The sequence below is a fragment of the Arvicola amphibius genome, chromosome 3, assembly GCF_903992535.2.
Source record: "Arvicola amphibius chromosome 3, mArvAmp1.2, whole genome shotgun sequence".
Lineage (NCBI taxonomy): Eukaryota > Metazoa > Chordata > Mammalia > Rodentia > Cricetidae > Arvicola > Arvicola amphibius.
Window position 1 is genome coordinate 71873217 of NC_052049.1, and position 15013 is coordinate 71888229.

The 15013-nt window shown below is 39.1% G+C and overlaps 1 pseudogene; it reads right to left on the reverse strand.

Moving 5' to 3' along the window:
* Positions 1-210: 210 nt before the first annotated feature.
* LOC121677124 lies at positions 211-12009 on the reverse strand (annotated as a pseudogene).
* Positions 12010-15013: the final 3004 nt, after the last annotated feature.

Sequence of the window (15013 nt, forward strand, 5' to 3'; positions counted from 1 at the left end):
AAGAAAAGGAAGGGAAATTATGCTATTATCTCATACTCTCAAAATATAATAGAAACTTTTTTAAGCGAAGGAGGCAGAGGAAGAAGAGAAGGCAAGAGTAGGAGGAAGAGGAAGAAGGAGGAGGAGCGGAGTAACTGAAGCATAACTCTAACAATGTTGGGTGGGGAATTTCCACCAGGTGGCAGCAGAAGACAAAGACTTGCTGCTGCTTTAAAGCTGAAGGCTGGCAGATGACTGGCTGCCTATGCCAGGGGCATGACTCAGGGCCTGGCACTCTTTCTTGCTGCCCCTACAGACCTGGCAAAAGAGCACTTGTGTTTACAGTGTGTTTTCATTAGAAGTATCTAGCTGCCACAGATAATACTACTCATAGCTTTCCCTAGAAACCTTGTCAAGAGACTTGAGACAAAGAAGGGAAATCAAGATTTCCCCAGGTTGCTTTTCAGCATGGTGACTATACTGCAGGCTCCTCACTGAGAAAGGGTGGTGCGATTTGAAACATTTGGTTGAAGATGAGAAGAGAAAAGAAGCCACAGTCCGATCCCAGGTTCAGAAAAAGAAGAGGGCTATTAGCTTCATATCCCAGAGCCTATCAAGTTAGGGGTTAGTATTCAGTACACCCAAGCTTGCTTCAAGGGGCTGTTCTCAGCAGCCCTGTTACTGGATTCAGGAAACCACCCCAATGCAGAGAACCATCAACTTCATTCCAGAGTCCAGGATGGGTGTCCCCTGCAGTGCCCCATTGTGCTTCTTTCTCAACTCTTCTCTTTAATAATAATGATAGTAAAATATGGGTTTTAATCATAAAAAGGAATCCATCTCTTCTTAATCTTTATCACTCTGATCTTGGTCAGGTGAAAACACTCCAGTACCGTGAACTGTTGAGACTAATCTCCCGAACAAGCCTGTGTGTGAGGAGGCTCTTGCAGTGACCTTTAGTGTGCTTAGCAACTTTCTGTAATCCTGGCCAGGTCCTGTCTTATCTTCATTCCTTATCCCGCAGCAACCTCCCTTCTGCTGACGTATACAGCTCAGGGATGTCTTCCAAAGGGGACTAGCACAGTCTAGAGCAGTTCTTCACAAGGCAGTGATGTGGAGACAGTGGAACAGGAAACTGTACCCAGGCCATGCTTCCCAGGGCTGAGGGAGAGATCACCAGTTCCTTGGGACTCAGGCAGATAGGCTCCTGAGCATAACAGGGGCCAGAGGAAGAGTGTAGGCCTGAGTAAGGAACCATATTGTTTCAGGATCCCTGCTTTTGTGTGTGTTCTGGGGAAAAGTAGGGTACAAACCACTGATGTTCCCTGTTCTTTACTAGGACAATTGTCAAGATTCAGTCCAGGTATTTCTTTTTCATCTATATCTCCAGAAGGTGTTCCTCTTGGCCTATATGTTATCTTCCATTGAGTAGTATCCTAAGAACCCTCCTCCCTTGCTCTGTGTCCATTACAAAGTCCTTTGAAAGAGTCAGACAGAGGAAGTTTCCAGAGGTAAAGGACCTCTGGCCTCTTGAATTGTCACACGCCCTCAATGCCAGAGGTTCTGTCAGTGTTAATGGAACATGAACTCTGTCACTGGTCAACTTTAGTTCACTTTAACCTCACTACTGTTCTGTGAGGAAAAATACATAAGTAAACAGCAGCACAGAATGGCCAGGTTACTTCAAAATTATTTACCAACTAAATGTACAGGTATAATATGAACATATGACTAATGTTTTGGCCCTAATATAAGAGCTTTTAGATCCCAAATACAATATTAAGTAAGCGTGCTTTAAATTATTTATGAGAAAAGCTGCATTTTGGAAGATAACATGAGAAATAAGAATCCAACTATCCAAAGACAAGTTTCTGGCCAAAAGAATGATACTATCTTAGGTGTTCTGCTATAGATCACAAGGCTATGTTTAAGGGTTCTGTTTAAGGTTTAAGGGTTGCAGTTCTAAGCACACCCCCAAGGTATGGTGCCCTGCCTACTAGAACTATAGCTGTATTTCCTTGGCACTGCTTTGACCACACCTCTCATCAAGCTCCACCTTAACACTCTGACACATCTAAGCCACAACTCGAATCACAGTTAATACTCTGAGGCAGGTTACCACTGTGAATCACTTTGACTTTGAGGGAAACCTTGTCTTGAAAACAACAACAACAACAACAAAGATATACTTTCAACTGGATTCTACATTAATCTTTAGACCATAGTCTTTCTGGGAATCTATGAAAAATTACTTATACACACACATACACACACACATAGACACATACACACAGACATACACACACACACATATGTATATACATACACACATGCACACACACATATATATACATACATATACACATAAACACACACATGTATAAACACACACATATATACACACATACATACACATACCCATATATATTTATATATTTATATATTTATATACACTCACATACACACACACATACACACACACACACACACACACACAAGAAATACATCTTTGAGAAAGTTTCTACATTCCATAAACCCTATGGAGAAAGGCATGTAAGGGCTTCTCTGACCTAGATGACTACTATTTCAGTAAATTTATTTGGGAGGCATCTACATAATCCCATTGATAGCACTTTATTTGGCAAACTAACACAAAGAAGGGCGGGACTCAGACATCATTCAAGTTTATATGCTTATATCTTTATGAATACATATTGTAGAATAATTATAGTTAATTAAATAGTCTTGTTCAGTGCCTAAAGTGAAGAGGAAGATTTGGAGAGAATTTTAGACAAAAAGAATGACATTTTCTTTTTTGTTTTTTTTTAAATTATTTTTATTGAGCTCTACATTTTTCTCTGCTCCCTTCCCTATCTCTCCCCTTGCTTTCAACCCTCTCCCAAGGTCCCCATGCTCCAAATTTACTCAGGAGATCTTGTCTTTTTCTACTTCCCATGTAGATTAGATCTATGTATGTCTCTCTTAGGGTCCTCATTGTTGTCTAGGTTCTCTGGGATTGTGATTTGTGGGCTGTTTTTCTTTGTTTTATGTTTAAAAACCACTCAAGAGTGAGTACATCTGATAACTGTCTTCCTGTATCTGGGTTACCTCACTCAAAATGATGTTTTCTAGCTCCATCAATTTGCCTGCAAAATTCAATATGCCATTAGTTTTTTCTGCTGTGTAGTACTCCATTGTGTAAATGTATCACATTTTCCTTATCCTTTCTTTGGTTGAGGGACATTTAAGTTGTTTCCAAGTTCTCACTATGACAAACAATGCTGCTATGAACATAGTTGAACACATGTCTTTGTGGCACAACTGAGCATCCTTTGGATATATACCCAAAAGTGGTATTACTGGGTCTTGAGGAAGATTGTTTCCTAATTTTCTGAGAAATCACCACAATGACATCCAAAGGGGCTGTACCAGCTTGCATTCCCCCCAGCAATGCAGGAGTGTTCCCTTTACTCCACAATCTCTCCAGCATAAGTTGTCGGCTTTGACCTGTTTCTGTAAATCCTGGTCTGAATCTGCTCCTGCAGCGGTCCCTGGTTTGAAGTCTCTGGCTTTGGTGTACTTTCTTGGAGTTCCCAGGCCTTCAGACCCATAGAGAATCTGGCTCAGGCTTATTCCCTCAGCCGTCCCAGACTTACACTTGTATCCACAGAGGTTTCTGGTTCCTGCCTATTCCCTTTGACGTACCAGACCAACGCCGGGATCCACAGAGGTCCTGGCTCAAGCCTTCTTACTCTGAGGTCCCAGACTCATGCCTGGCCCCACAGAGGTCTCTGGCTCCTGCCTACTCCCTCGGAGGTCCAAGAATGACATTTTCACAAGTGGATGAAGTCCAGAGGCCTACGCATTAGAGGAGATAGCCCTGCTGTCTACACAGGACGAAGGTCTCTGAGGATGTTGACTAAGGGCAACAAGAGGCGAGTTCCTGGCTTGGATCAGAAGGCAAAAAAGTCTTGAGTCCCATCAACATAGTCCCTGACTCCAGGGCCTGCCTCTAGGAACAGTAGGTTCCAGCCTGACCAGAACTAGCTCTGTAGAGATCTTTACCCTCCTGGGAAGTGTGTCAGAGATTCATGAATCCTGCACCTAAAGGTAGTATAACAGAGCTTTATAGTCAGGCAGAGTTTAGATCTCAGGAAACCTCTCAATCTTGTAAAGACCAAGGAAGTTAGTCACCCTATTTACAGTACATCCCTCACCTCACCATCTGTATGACTTTAAGAGATGCTTAATCTCATGCACATCAGTTTTTGCTTGAAGTGAAGACTATATCAGTACAATTTAAGCAGTTGTATAGACTCAGTTAAAGGTGACAAAAATTAGATATCCAGCCCATTAGAGCAGTCATAGTATACTAGTCTAGTATTGCTGCTACTGTCATGATGAGAAGGCCAGGAGCTCTGCTCCCTCACTTTATTTGTCTTCAAGGCAGACAGGCCCTAAGTCCCACAGTTGGCCATCAGGAGTCAGAAGGACATTTTTTTGAGATTAAAATGTTACAGATGCACAACTAGCTTTTAACCTTTTTTTGCTGTTTTTAATTTCTACCCTTCCATCAAACCCATTACACCTCAAACTTCCAAACTTCCACCAGAAAATGCTCTCTGAACAGGATTATTAACAACCAATCACCAGTGAATTCAATCATTTAAAAGACAGTTAGTGTTTACATCTCAATTCTCTTGTCTTGTGTAACTGAAGGCTGTGTCTCCCATTAAATTTACACACCAGAGATTCTGATCCTTTAATAACTGTATCAGTTCAGCTACAGCCAACTACCCATATGCATACAATTGTAGCCATTTAAACAAGATGGGAGTTTAGCTTTCAACAGTCAAAGTCTGGTATGGCAGTTTCCTGGCCATTGTGGATGAGGTATCTTCCATCTTTGCCTCTGTCCTAGGGATTTTTCCCTTCTCTGCTGTCACTTTCTGATCCCAGGAGTCTGTTGGATCTCTAAAGAAAAGTGGGTAGAGGGGATGCCTGCTGGTAGGGCCAACTCTCTTTAAGCCCACCTTTCTGAAGTTCTGTGCATTTCTTTGGTTTCCATCACAGTGCCAGAACAGACACACTGCCATCATTCATTACAAAAGGCATTTGGAAACAGTCTCCTCCAGCTTTGTTGTAGGCTTTATAAAAGCCAGTGTTTGGATACTAGGGGACTAGGGGAGACTGCATCAAGGGAAAGCACTAAAACTTAAGCCACAGTGTGGCCTTAGTGACTGGGTTAATCACAGATGGCCGTGATCACGGTAGCTGCAGTTCTCTGTACCTCAGAGACCAGTGGCCAATAAAATAGTGAATGTAATTCTGCTGATAGTGGAGCTCAATTGTTAGGTCAATAGGCAAGCAAGATGTTTAAAAAATACTTTATCTTAGGGTTTTAAATTCCTACAATACAAAAATTTTTACATATTTGGAGTTTTAAGGATTCTTATATTCTCTTGAGAATCTATTTATGGGGTTATAACTCTTCCTTAACTGTGTTATAAATTAATTCTACAAGTAGCCAAAAACTCTTACAAACAGAGACTATTTCTTTTCTAATATATATTGATTAGGATTCCCCTATATTCAGAATGATATTCAGTAGATATTCAGCCCATGGTTTAGAATTGGTAATATGTTGGTGACTGACTGCTGATGGAAGCATAAGTCTTATAGAAAAATTTTTAACCAGGAGTGAATCACTCAGTTGCTGCATGCAAACAGGAGCTAGAATTTCTCACTCAACATGATTTATAAGGCTTTAAACAGGAACCATGCACACAGTACAGTGTGGTGCCTGATGCCAGATACACTCTCCTAATACTTTCTTTTAGATCTGTGATTCTTCCCAACATTGAGCTTTAGTCTCATTCATCTGAGCAGTAAACAGAAGAATCTTCTCAGCTGAAGGCAGTAGTGAAGAATGTCAGTGTTGGCTGTACCAACAGCACAGCCTATTTCTAGGAATAAAAAACCCGGCTACCCTGCAGAGCATCTACCCTCTTAGGAAAAGACTTCAAAGTAAATCATGGTATATATTTACTGTAAACAGCAAGACAAAAATAGGCAGACCTATTACTTAGAGGGAACAAAAAAAACAATTTTAAGATATACAAACCATGGTGGCCATTTGTTGACTTATTTAAACCTCTAAGAAATAATTTTAAGGCAGTTGCAATAGTGCAATATTCTAGTTTAGAACTGGCTAATTTCCAGTTCAGAGCAGTCATATCCAATGATTCCTTGGAGTGGAAGGTTCTGTGAGGAATATAAATTGTCATGAACAGATTTATTCTGTCCTCAACCCCATAAGTTACATCATGTGCAATATACTTTTTTTTTGAGACAGAGACTCACTGTGTAATCAAATTTTCCAATTTGATCTGGAACTTACTGTGTAGCTAAAGCTGACTTCAAACTTATGATTGCCTTGTTTCTTCTTCCCAGAGGCCAGGTGCTAGATGTGCACTAGCATGCCCAGCTTTTATATTTTCATTTAAACGTTCTCAGACTGATCTAGAACTCCTGGCCCTGGCTGATCCTCCTTCACATGTTGAGAACCTGAGCTCTACAAATTTACCACCACATTTGCCCACCCAGGCACAATGCCAGTGCTTTTCTCTGTCTCCTGTTGTCATTGGATCTTACCGGTCACAGAATCCAAATCACAATAATACCATTTGTTTTTCCAATAGCTCAAAAACAACCAGTCAAGTGAACATTAAAACAGACGCTGTTAAATGAGTAGTACACAGCACTAAGTACGAGCATGGAGCCTTTGAGTTGAGGTTTTGAAAAATCGTTCATAATAGTAGCAGCTGCTGTCAAGTATGCTGTCTGCTTTGAACCATACACTTTGTGAGGCATTTGGAGTTATATCCTCATTTAATTTTGTCATTGATGCTTAAAAGATACATTCATATTCTAATTTTTCAGAAGACTAAAGAAAGAAAATCTTGAGGTCTTGCTGTATCAGAATTCAGTGTCATTGTTTAAAACTGGGCCTGCCTGACATCAAAACCATTCTCTTTTCTCCTGTTCATTTGTGAAGATTCAAATTCCTTTCTGCTGACAACTTTTAGCACATCTCCTTGGAAGAAAGGGGAAGAAATGTAAAGGCTGGTTTTGTTGGTATTGCTTTGTGTTTTAATTAAGAAATTACTTAACTTTTCAGTATAATCTAATTCTTATTATCAGGGTCATATTTAAGTTGCAGACAACATATTTTGCCCATTTTCCTAGGTTATTATTGCTCTATCTTCTATTTGTATTTTACTTGAAAGTCCCTCTAAATTTGAGGTTTAATGAGTTAATCACACCTGATTCAGGTTATGCTAGGTGTATTGCTATTGGTCCATTCTTTGAGAAAGTGGAAACTCCCCTTAGCCAATAGGATATGTTAACTCACAGACTGGGAATTCAACACTGAACAAGTTTAAAAGAGGGGGAACTCCCCAAGTTTCATGCAGGGATAAGGAAATCCTCTGACAACCAGGGAGGAAACATCATTCAGAAAGAGATTTCACACACTTCTAACAACTTGTCAGACTTTCTTATAGAACAAGACTGTATGGTGGGCAGGCCTCGGACAGGACTACTTAAATATGCATATTCTCATTCCTCTATTTAAACTCCAGGAGTGCAGACAGACTTCAGGGAGTCACTGAGTCTCTGTGTCCCTTTTCTCAATTTGGTCATCTTAAATAAACTTCCTTCTTTTCTTTCCCCCACCCCCAAAAGAAAAGAAAAGAAAAGAAAGAAAGGAAGAAAGAAGAAATAAGAAAGAGAGAAAGCGAGAAAAAATAGAGGAAAAAGCTTGTCTAGTTCATTTTATGATGATTTTTGTGTAATTATCTGGAAAGAATTTCTACAGAATTGTGGAAAAGATAACTGCTGAATTATAGGATTTCAAATAAATTTTCTTCTTTTTTCTTCCTAAATACATTACTAATGTAAGGCCCCCAAAGCTATATTTTAATGGATATTTTAAAGGACAAGGGTTTCCCCAAGCAAAAAATGAGTAGGCAGAGGCAGAGTCACATTTGAACTCTTTTGTTCCATGGTCTCTTCCTGTATTAAATCACTAATATAAATATCTTTAACTTCTCTGTGTCACTATTGCATTTGATTGAAAGATAAGCTAACTTCTGTAAAATAATTAATCCAATCACTGTGAGCCAATACTCTTTAATAAATAATTAATCTAATCATTGTGAGCCAACGGGCTCCACTATCTTCATATGACTTTGTTGTTTTCACTTCCTTTGTACAGGGATTATTTCTAGATAAGAAAATCATGACATAGTTTAGGGTATCCATTTCCATGGCAATATATGGATTTGATGAAGTGGTATTAATATCTTTCCTATTTATTTTGTGTGAATTTTACAGCATTGTCCTTTCAAATAGAACCATTAATTTCCTGAAAGATTGCTCCATTTTATGATAAATATTTGAAATATCAGAGTTACAACTTGGCCTTCAATATTCTCAATAATACCCATAATTTCTTGAGCAGTCATAAAAAGTTCAATGAAATGTCATGTTTTTCATAGAAGTTTTTTCTCTTTTTCATTTCTTTCTCTTTCTTTTCTTTTTTTAACCTTCTTTTTTTGAGACAGGATTTCTTTATGTAGTTCTATACTGGGACTTTCTCTGTAAACTATGTTGGTCTCCAACTTACAGAGATCCACCTGCCTCTGCCTCTGAAGTGCTGGGATAAAATGGTGTGCCATCATGCCCTTCTTCTTTTTTCTTGGAACTTATTTTCCTTCCACCATTTATTCCTTTGCTCAGGTACCTGTAGAGGAGCTGAGGACCACTCAGTGGTGGCTCCAGCCCACTCAGTTACCTGTGCTGTGGGAGCTGCCGACTAGTCCTCAGTGACTGGCTTGACAGCCTTCGGTAGGGAACTGCTGAATGGGTATGGAGGTCACTTGCACAACTTCAGACCAGTCTGCCCCACTCTGGTTGAGCAGCAGTGAACTCAGGAGCTGGCGTGGTCCATTCACCCTGAAATTCTTCTTTGATCACAGTCTTCTCAGAAGCAGCGTATCTTTATTCTCAATCTCCTCTGGGTCTCTGTGGAAGTTAAATACCAGATATAACTTCTTAAGGTGCACACTGGAGGCAGACCCACACATATGAAGTACTTCCCAAGCCAGAATTCATCATATCATACCCACTGAGTGAGCTCTTTTGGTACGTGGATGGCAATCCCCATGTAACACAGATGAAAGCCTGTCATACAGAGCAATAGTGGGAAGGCTGACATAAAACACTTCTATTAGGGGTTGGTGATCAACCCTGGGAGCAATCACAACTAGATGTTGTGGCTCCCTAAGGCTGCTTGGATTTGGTTAGTGAAGGCTCTGGGCTTGAAGCAGCCATCAATTGTCTGCTTGACAAAGATCCATTAAAGCAGGACCATATGATGGACACAATGCCACGTTTGGTTTTCATCTCCACCTGACGCATACTTTGGGGCCTTCAACATTTTTATAATTTGGGATATTAGATTGATGGGAAATTTCATAGCAATAATTTCTGCCTTTTCCCAGGAATTCTGCTTCTAAGGTTCCCCAGGAAAGTCCTGAGCATACTACCCTGCCCATCCCCACCCCCCACTTTTAAGGAGATACACTTATCTACTTCATTGGAGGTTGTGACACACATAAAGAAGCCAAAGGTCCCTTTATGAGGCTATGAGATATTCTTGAAACATCTGTCCCTGTACTTATTCAGGAACAAGATAATCAAAGCAAAGTAAACTTATAGAGGTCAACAAAATTCAGTGGGCTAGAGGAGTTGGCCACAGATCAGACTGTCAGCCTTTTCCCACTACACACTCAGCCAATTACACAGCGTATACAGCAACAAAGTTAGATTAACTGGTTACCTCAGCCCTACACAGAGACTTATACTGGTGAACAAAGTATAGAGTGGAAAGATGATAGAAGAATGAGATATCTGGACCTCCCTTTCTTAGAAAAGTTTGTACATGCAGAACCATTGTGGTGTCATGTGATCAAGAAATAACAGAATGCCAGGATTAGACATAAGACAAATTCTATAGAAATATAAAATATAAACATTGTATTATGCTAGAATTTAAATAATAACTGCAGCAGCTTTGGCCTGAGGATTTCGGAGGAGGGCACTCTAACCATTAAGAGTTAATAATACACTGCTTGGGACATGGCACTATGCCTGGACTGGCTTGAATATTTTGTTTTGGTCTAGTGTCCTCATAGCCACAAAAGCTACTCACTTGAGAATAGGTTAGCATATGTCCCTAGATTCTTAAAAATTGAATTATAGGGTTAATGAGTAAAAATGACAGGTGTTTATAAATGATGTCAAAACTGGAGGGATAATGATTGAAAATGAAAACTCTGTTCTGTCATAGTTTATTAATGATGACTAAAAGATGAGGAAAGGGAAGTAAAACACATGTCCTAAACCAAAAATGACATGATCTATGCTTTGGAACAACATGAATGTGCTCCTGCTGTTATAATTAATTATGCTGGCTTGCCCTGTCTCCTGGGTACCCTATCCTTTTAAGAGACAAGCTCTTCCCACTCTCAGAATGGGTCAAAAAATAAAATACCTTTCTAGTATAGATTCTATAAAGTGTGTTATCAGTGGTGTTTCTCCTTCTTGATACTAAATATCTCTCCCATTCTCACTTAAAAAAAATAGGAGTTTTCCCTTGGTCTTTATTGGAATGGAAAAGAACAAACATTTTTCTCAAATTATTTCTTGTAGTGGTTTCCCAGTAAATAACTAAAACTAGGTAAACAGTACCTGGGAAGCTCAGAGACCAGGGTGCTAGACCAGTTTACCACCATGCTTGTTGTCCTGTTTTCCTCCCATCCACTTGTTTCTCACTAGTTAAACAATCTGTAACAACAAAGAGAAGACCAGTTTGAAGGTCTTCTAGAAGTATTCTAGAAATGAAAATGACATAATCTACATTAGCGTATTGTTTTATTTTGCTTTTCAAGTACTAGAGAATACCATGCTGCATTCCCAGATGATGTTACCTTTCTCTACATTTTAAAGTTTGAGACTGAGTGAAGGAAATTCCTCACTACCCTCTGAAGGGATGAAGTAGATGATCCAAAGAAAGAACTTGACTTCTGAATAGTTTGGGATGAATGACCTGATAGGTCCATGAAGATTAATTCTTCCAGTTTCTGGAAGTTGGGACCTACTGCTAGGAGGGATGATGACTTGGAGTGGAAAAGGTGAGATCTGAGAGCCTTTTTGATGAGCAACCATTCCAGATGCTGTATTGTGGGATGTCCCACAATATTTATGCTGAGCCTATACCAACCTGTCTGATGCCATTATTTGAGCATGGCAAAGGTAGTGGGAAGCCCATTCTTGCTCTACACAGAACATTCACAATTGACATCTCCTTTTGAATTCCCTGTCAACCGGATTAGACACTCTAAATTCTCCTGTAGTTTGAGATACTTGCTAGTCTTACTTCCATCTCTGGAAAGATGTAGGCTGACACTACAGTCTGATGCTAGCCACTTCTTAACCTCCCCAGTCAACCTTTCCTCCTCTGTGGGTGTTCCCCAGTTAAGCTCCCATGTATCTAAAACTATGTTTGCATTTGCTGCTCAGATAAGAGCTAGTGGGGTGGGAAGAGTCAGTTGGAGACTTGGGCTATTCAATGAACCAAGAACCTTTAAAAAGTAGCTGCTCTTTTCCCATAGATACCACCAAAAAAACTGAGGGTTATCTTTTTGCACAATGATTACTTGGTTGACCTGCTTTTCTCTTAACTTCTACAATGATTAAAGAAAATGGTTAGGCCAGGTCCTTTCTAACATACACCTTCCCATTTCTCTTACACTATAATCAATTAATCAGAACCTTTACAAACCTTTTAGTCTAGGCACTGCTTCCTTCTCCAATCTTGTTTCTTCCAATTATATCCTTCAACCCTCTTGCTTGGCCTTCTTTGCCTTTCTCAAAGGCATTGAAGAACTCTCCCCTGACAGCCATTTTATGCTCTCTTTCTAATAAGCAAGCCAAGCCTCCCCCGACCAGGTTGCTTATTCAGTGTCAGAGCCCAGATCCAACATTATTGCCTCAGAGAAGGACTCACAGACTTCTTCCAAAGTCCTGCATCCTACCCTTCCTCTAGATCCTCATTCAACTTTCTTGAAAAGTCCCTCCAATACTGTCTATATTGTTGTCATTTCTCATTAAAGCTAAAACAAATACAAGCTGTTTGTTACCAGAAAAAAAGTCTTGTGGCTCTGTCCCTATACTCACTATAATGTTTGTTCATAGCAGGAACCACACCAGCAGTTTGTTAAATTAATTGATACTAATTAAATGAAGTTTAACATTGGGTATGATCTTTATTCCAGTTCCACAGCTTCAGGTAAATTCTATGATGCTTTTTAGTACTGTGATAGTTTGAGTGTAATTGACCTCCATAGTCTCACAGGAAGTGGCACTATTACAAGGTGTGGGTTTGTTGGAGTGTGTATGGCCTTGTTGGAAGAAGGGTGTCACTGTAGGGGTTTCCTATGCTCAGGATTCTTTCCTGTATCTCAGTCAACTTACAGTTGCCTGCAAGAAATAAGACTCTTAGCTACTACTCCAATACTATGTCTGCCTAAATGCTACCATGCTCCCCATCATGATTATAATAGATGGAATCTCTGAACTGTAAGTGAGCCACCCCAATAAAATGTGTTTTTATAAGAGTTGCAATGGTCATGGTGTCTCTTCACAGTAATAGAAACCTTAACTAAGTATTTTCACCTTAAGTACTTTATTTGGTGGAATATAAATTAACATATAGACCATATTCTAAGGTCACAGATAAAACAAAACTATTTAAAAACAGCTGAAGGCTATATAGACCATATTATTAGGTGTCAGTCAAAACAAAATTATGTAAAAACGCCTATATGCCAAGGGCAGAAACAAGAAACTATTGAAGTTGAATTTCAGGAACCAGTATTACAGAATGAGAAAAACAACAGTACAAAGACCCTATTCCAATTCTCCATCTGTACCTGGGTGGTGGTAGTATCGTAGTCACTGATTGGTTGCCTCTGTAAGATAAGAATAAGAATATTTACTTTTAAGAGCCCTACTTAGGTGACACACAACAGTCTTCAGTGGCCACAGTACAGTCTTTGTAATGTCCCTAGGCCATTGTTAAAAGCAAAAGGTTTTTATGGCTTGGTGAGAATCATTCAGGTACAGCTAGTCAAGACTTCTTTGAGGTCCTAGAAATCAATAGCTATTTGTCAGGATATCTGGTGTGAACTTGGAAGATTATCAGGAAGTTAACACAGTGCTGAACAAGAGAGTTCTTCTAGGCTAGCTAATGTGATCTCAAATTCTAACACATCCTCACCTGTCCTCTCACCCTCCAACATTCCACCCATAAACTTTTCAATCAACCAAACTGCATGCATGCATTTACTTTCCATCTTTATAGCCCACTGCTCTGCTGCTTTGGAGACATGGTGTCCCTTGGCATTGCTCTCTGCTCAGTCTTGAATAAGCAGGACAATGAGTCCAAGCACTTCTTGACAGATGATGTTGCAGAAATGAATTTTGTTTACCATAAATGCTATGAATTTTATGAATACAAATTTAAACAATAGCTAAGCCATAGACAAACTGGGACTAGAATATTATTGACTGGGCTTAGCAGGATTATAGAGTAATTCAACTTCTGGCTGCCTCTGGACCATTAAGGGAGAAGGCTTGATCTGCATTCTTATAGCTTCCCACCCTGTGCTAGGCACTGGGGATAAATCATTGTATCAACCAATCAATCACATTTTCTATACACAGACTTTTAAAAAACTTATTCAGGGTTCATTTGTGTTATAACAAGCATTAGCACTTATTTATTTTGATGGCTAAATTCACTAATGTGTAGGTAAATTCATCTTTATCTGTTCATCTTTTGATAGAAACTGCTTTTCTTTCCAGCTTTTGTGAACTCTATTATGAACATCTGTGTACACTTTTTTTTAGTGAATACTTATTTTCAATTTTCTCAAATATGTATTTAAAAGAGAATGGCCCCATTGTGTAATAATACCAGGTTTAACTGCTTTTATTTCATAATCACTATTTCACTTCAACCATTTTACTTTTCAACCAGCAATATATGTGTCTTCCAGCTTCTGTACCCCCTCAGCAGCTGCTGCTCCTGAATTTTCAATTATTATTGTAATAGGTGCATAATGGTTGTCGACTGATCTCCTCCCTTTCACTGGGTTTTCCTGGCACTCTAGTCAAACAATTTCATTATAAATAAAGTGCCTATTTCTCTTTTGACAATGATTTTCTATTTCTGTCTGTATTCCATGTATGTCAACACTGTATTGTCTTGATAGAAAGATTTAAATTGAAAGTGGAATCCTCCAACTTTACTTTTCTTTCCTAATGTTTTCTGTTTGGTACCCACTGTAGCTGAAAGTTAGAAATTTTTTTGGGTAGCATTATGAGATCAATAATATTAAACCTTTAACTCCATGAATATAGAATAGACTGTCTTTCTGTTTGTTTAGGTTTTTAAAATTCCTTTCAATGATTTTCTTATAGTTTTCAGTGTGTAAGCTTTGTAATAATTTGTTAAAGTTTTTCCTAATATTAATTTTTATTGATACTCTAAAAATTGTAAGGGCTCTGTTAATTTAATTTTCAGATTAGAATATTATCTTATATAAACTCATCTTGCTCTTTGCGTCCTCCAAATGACAATTGAAAGACCCATGAGATGTCTTCAATAGTCTATGTACATACTTGCATTATATGAACCTCTACTAGGTGCACAAATATCTAATTCCTATCTCCTTTATTGTAGATAAAGTCAGTGTTCCGTTTCCACTTCCCCCAGGATCTATGAACAGGACTGGTAAAGACCAGGGTTGAACCTGATTTGAAAGAAAGGGTGAGTGTGGCATAAACAAGGCTAGAAGAATTTGAATCCTTAGTAAGCAGCTTAGAGAGGGAAAACATGGTGTGG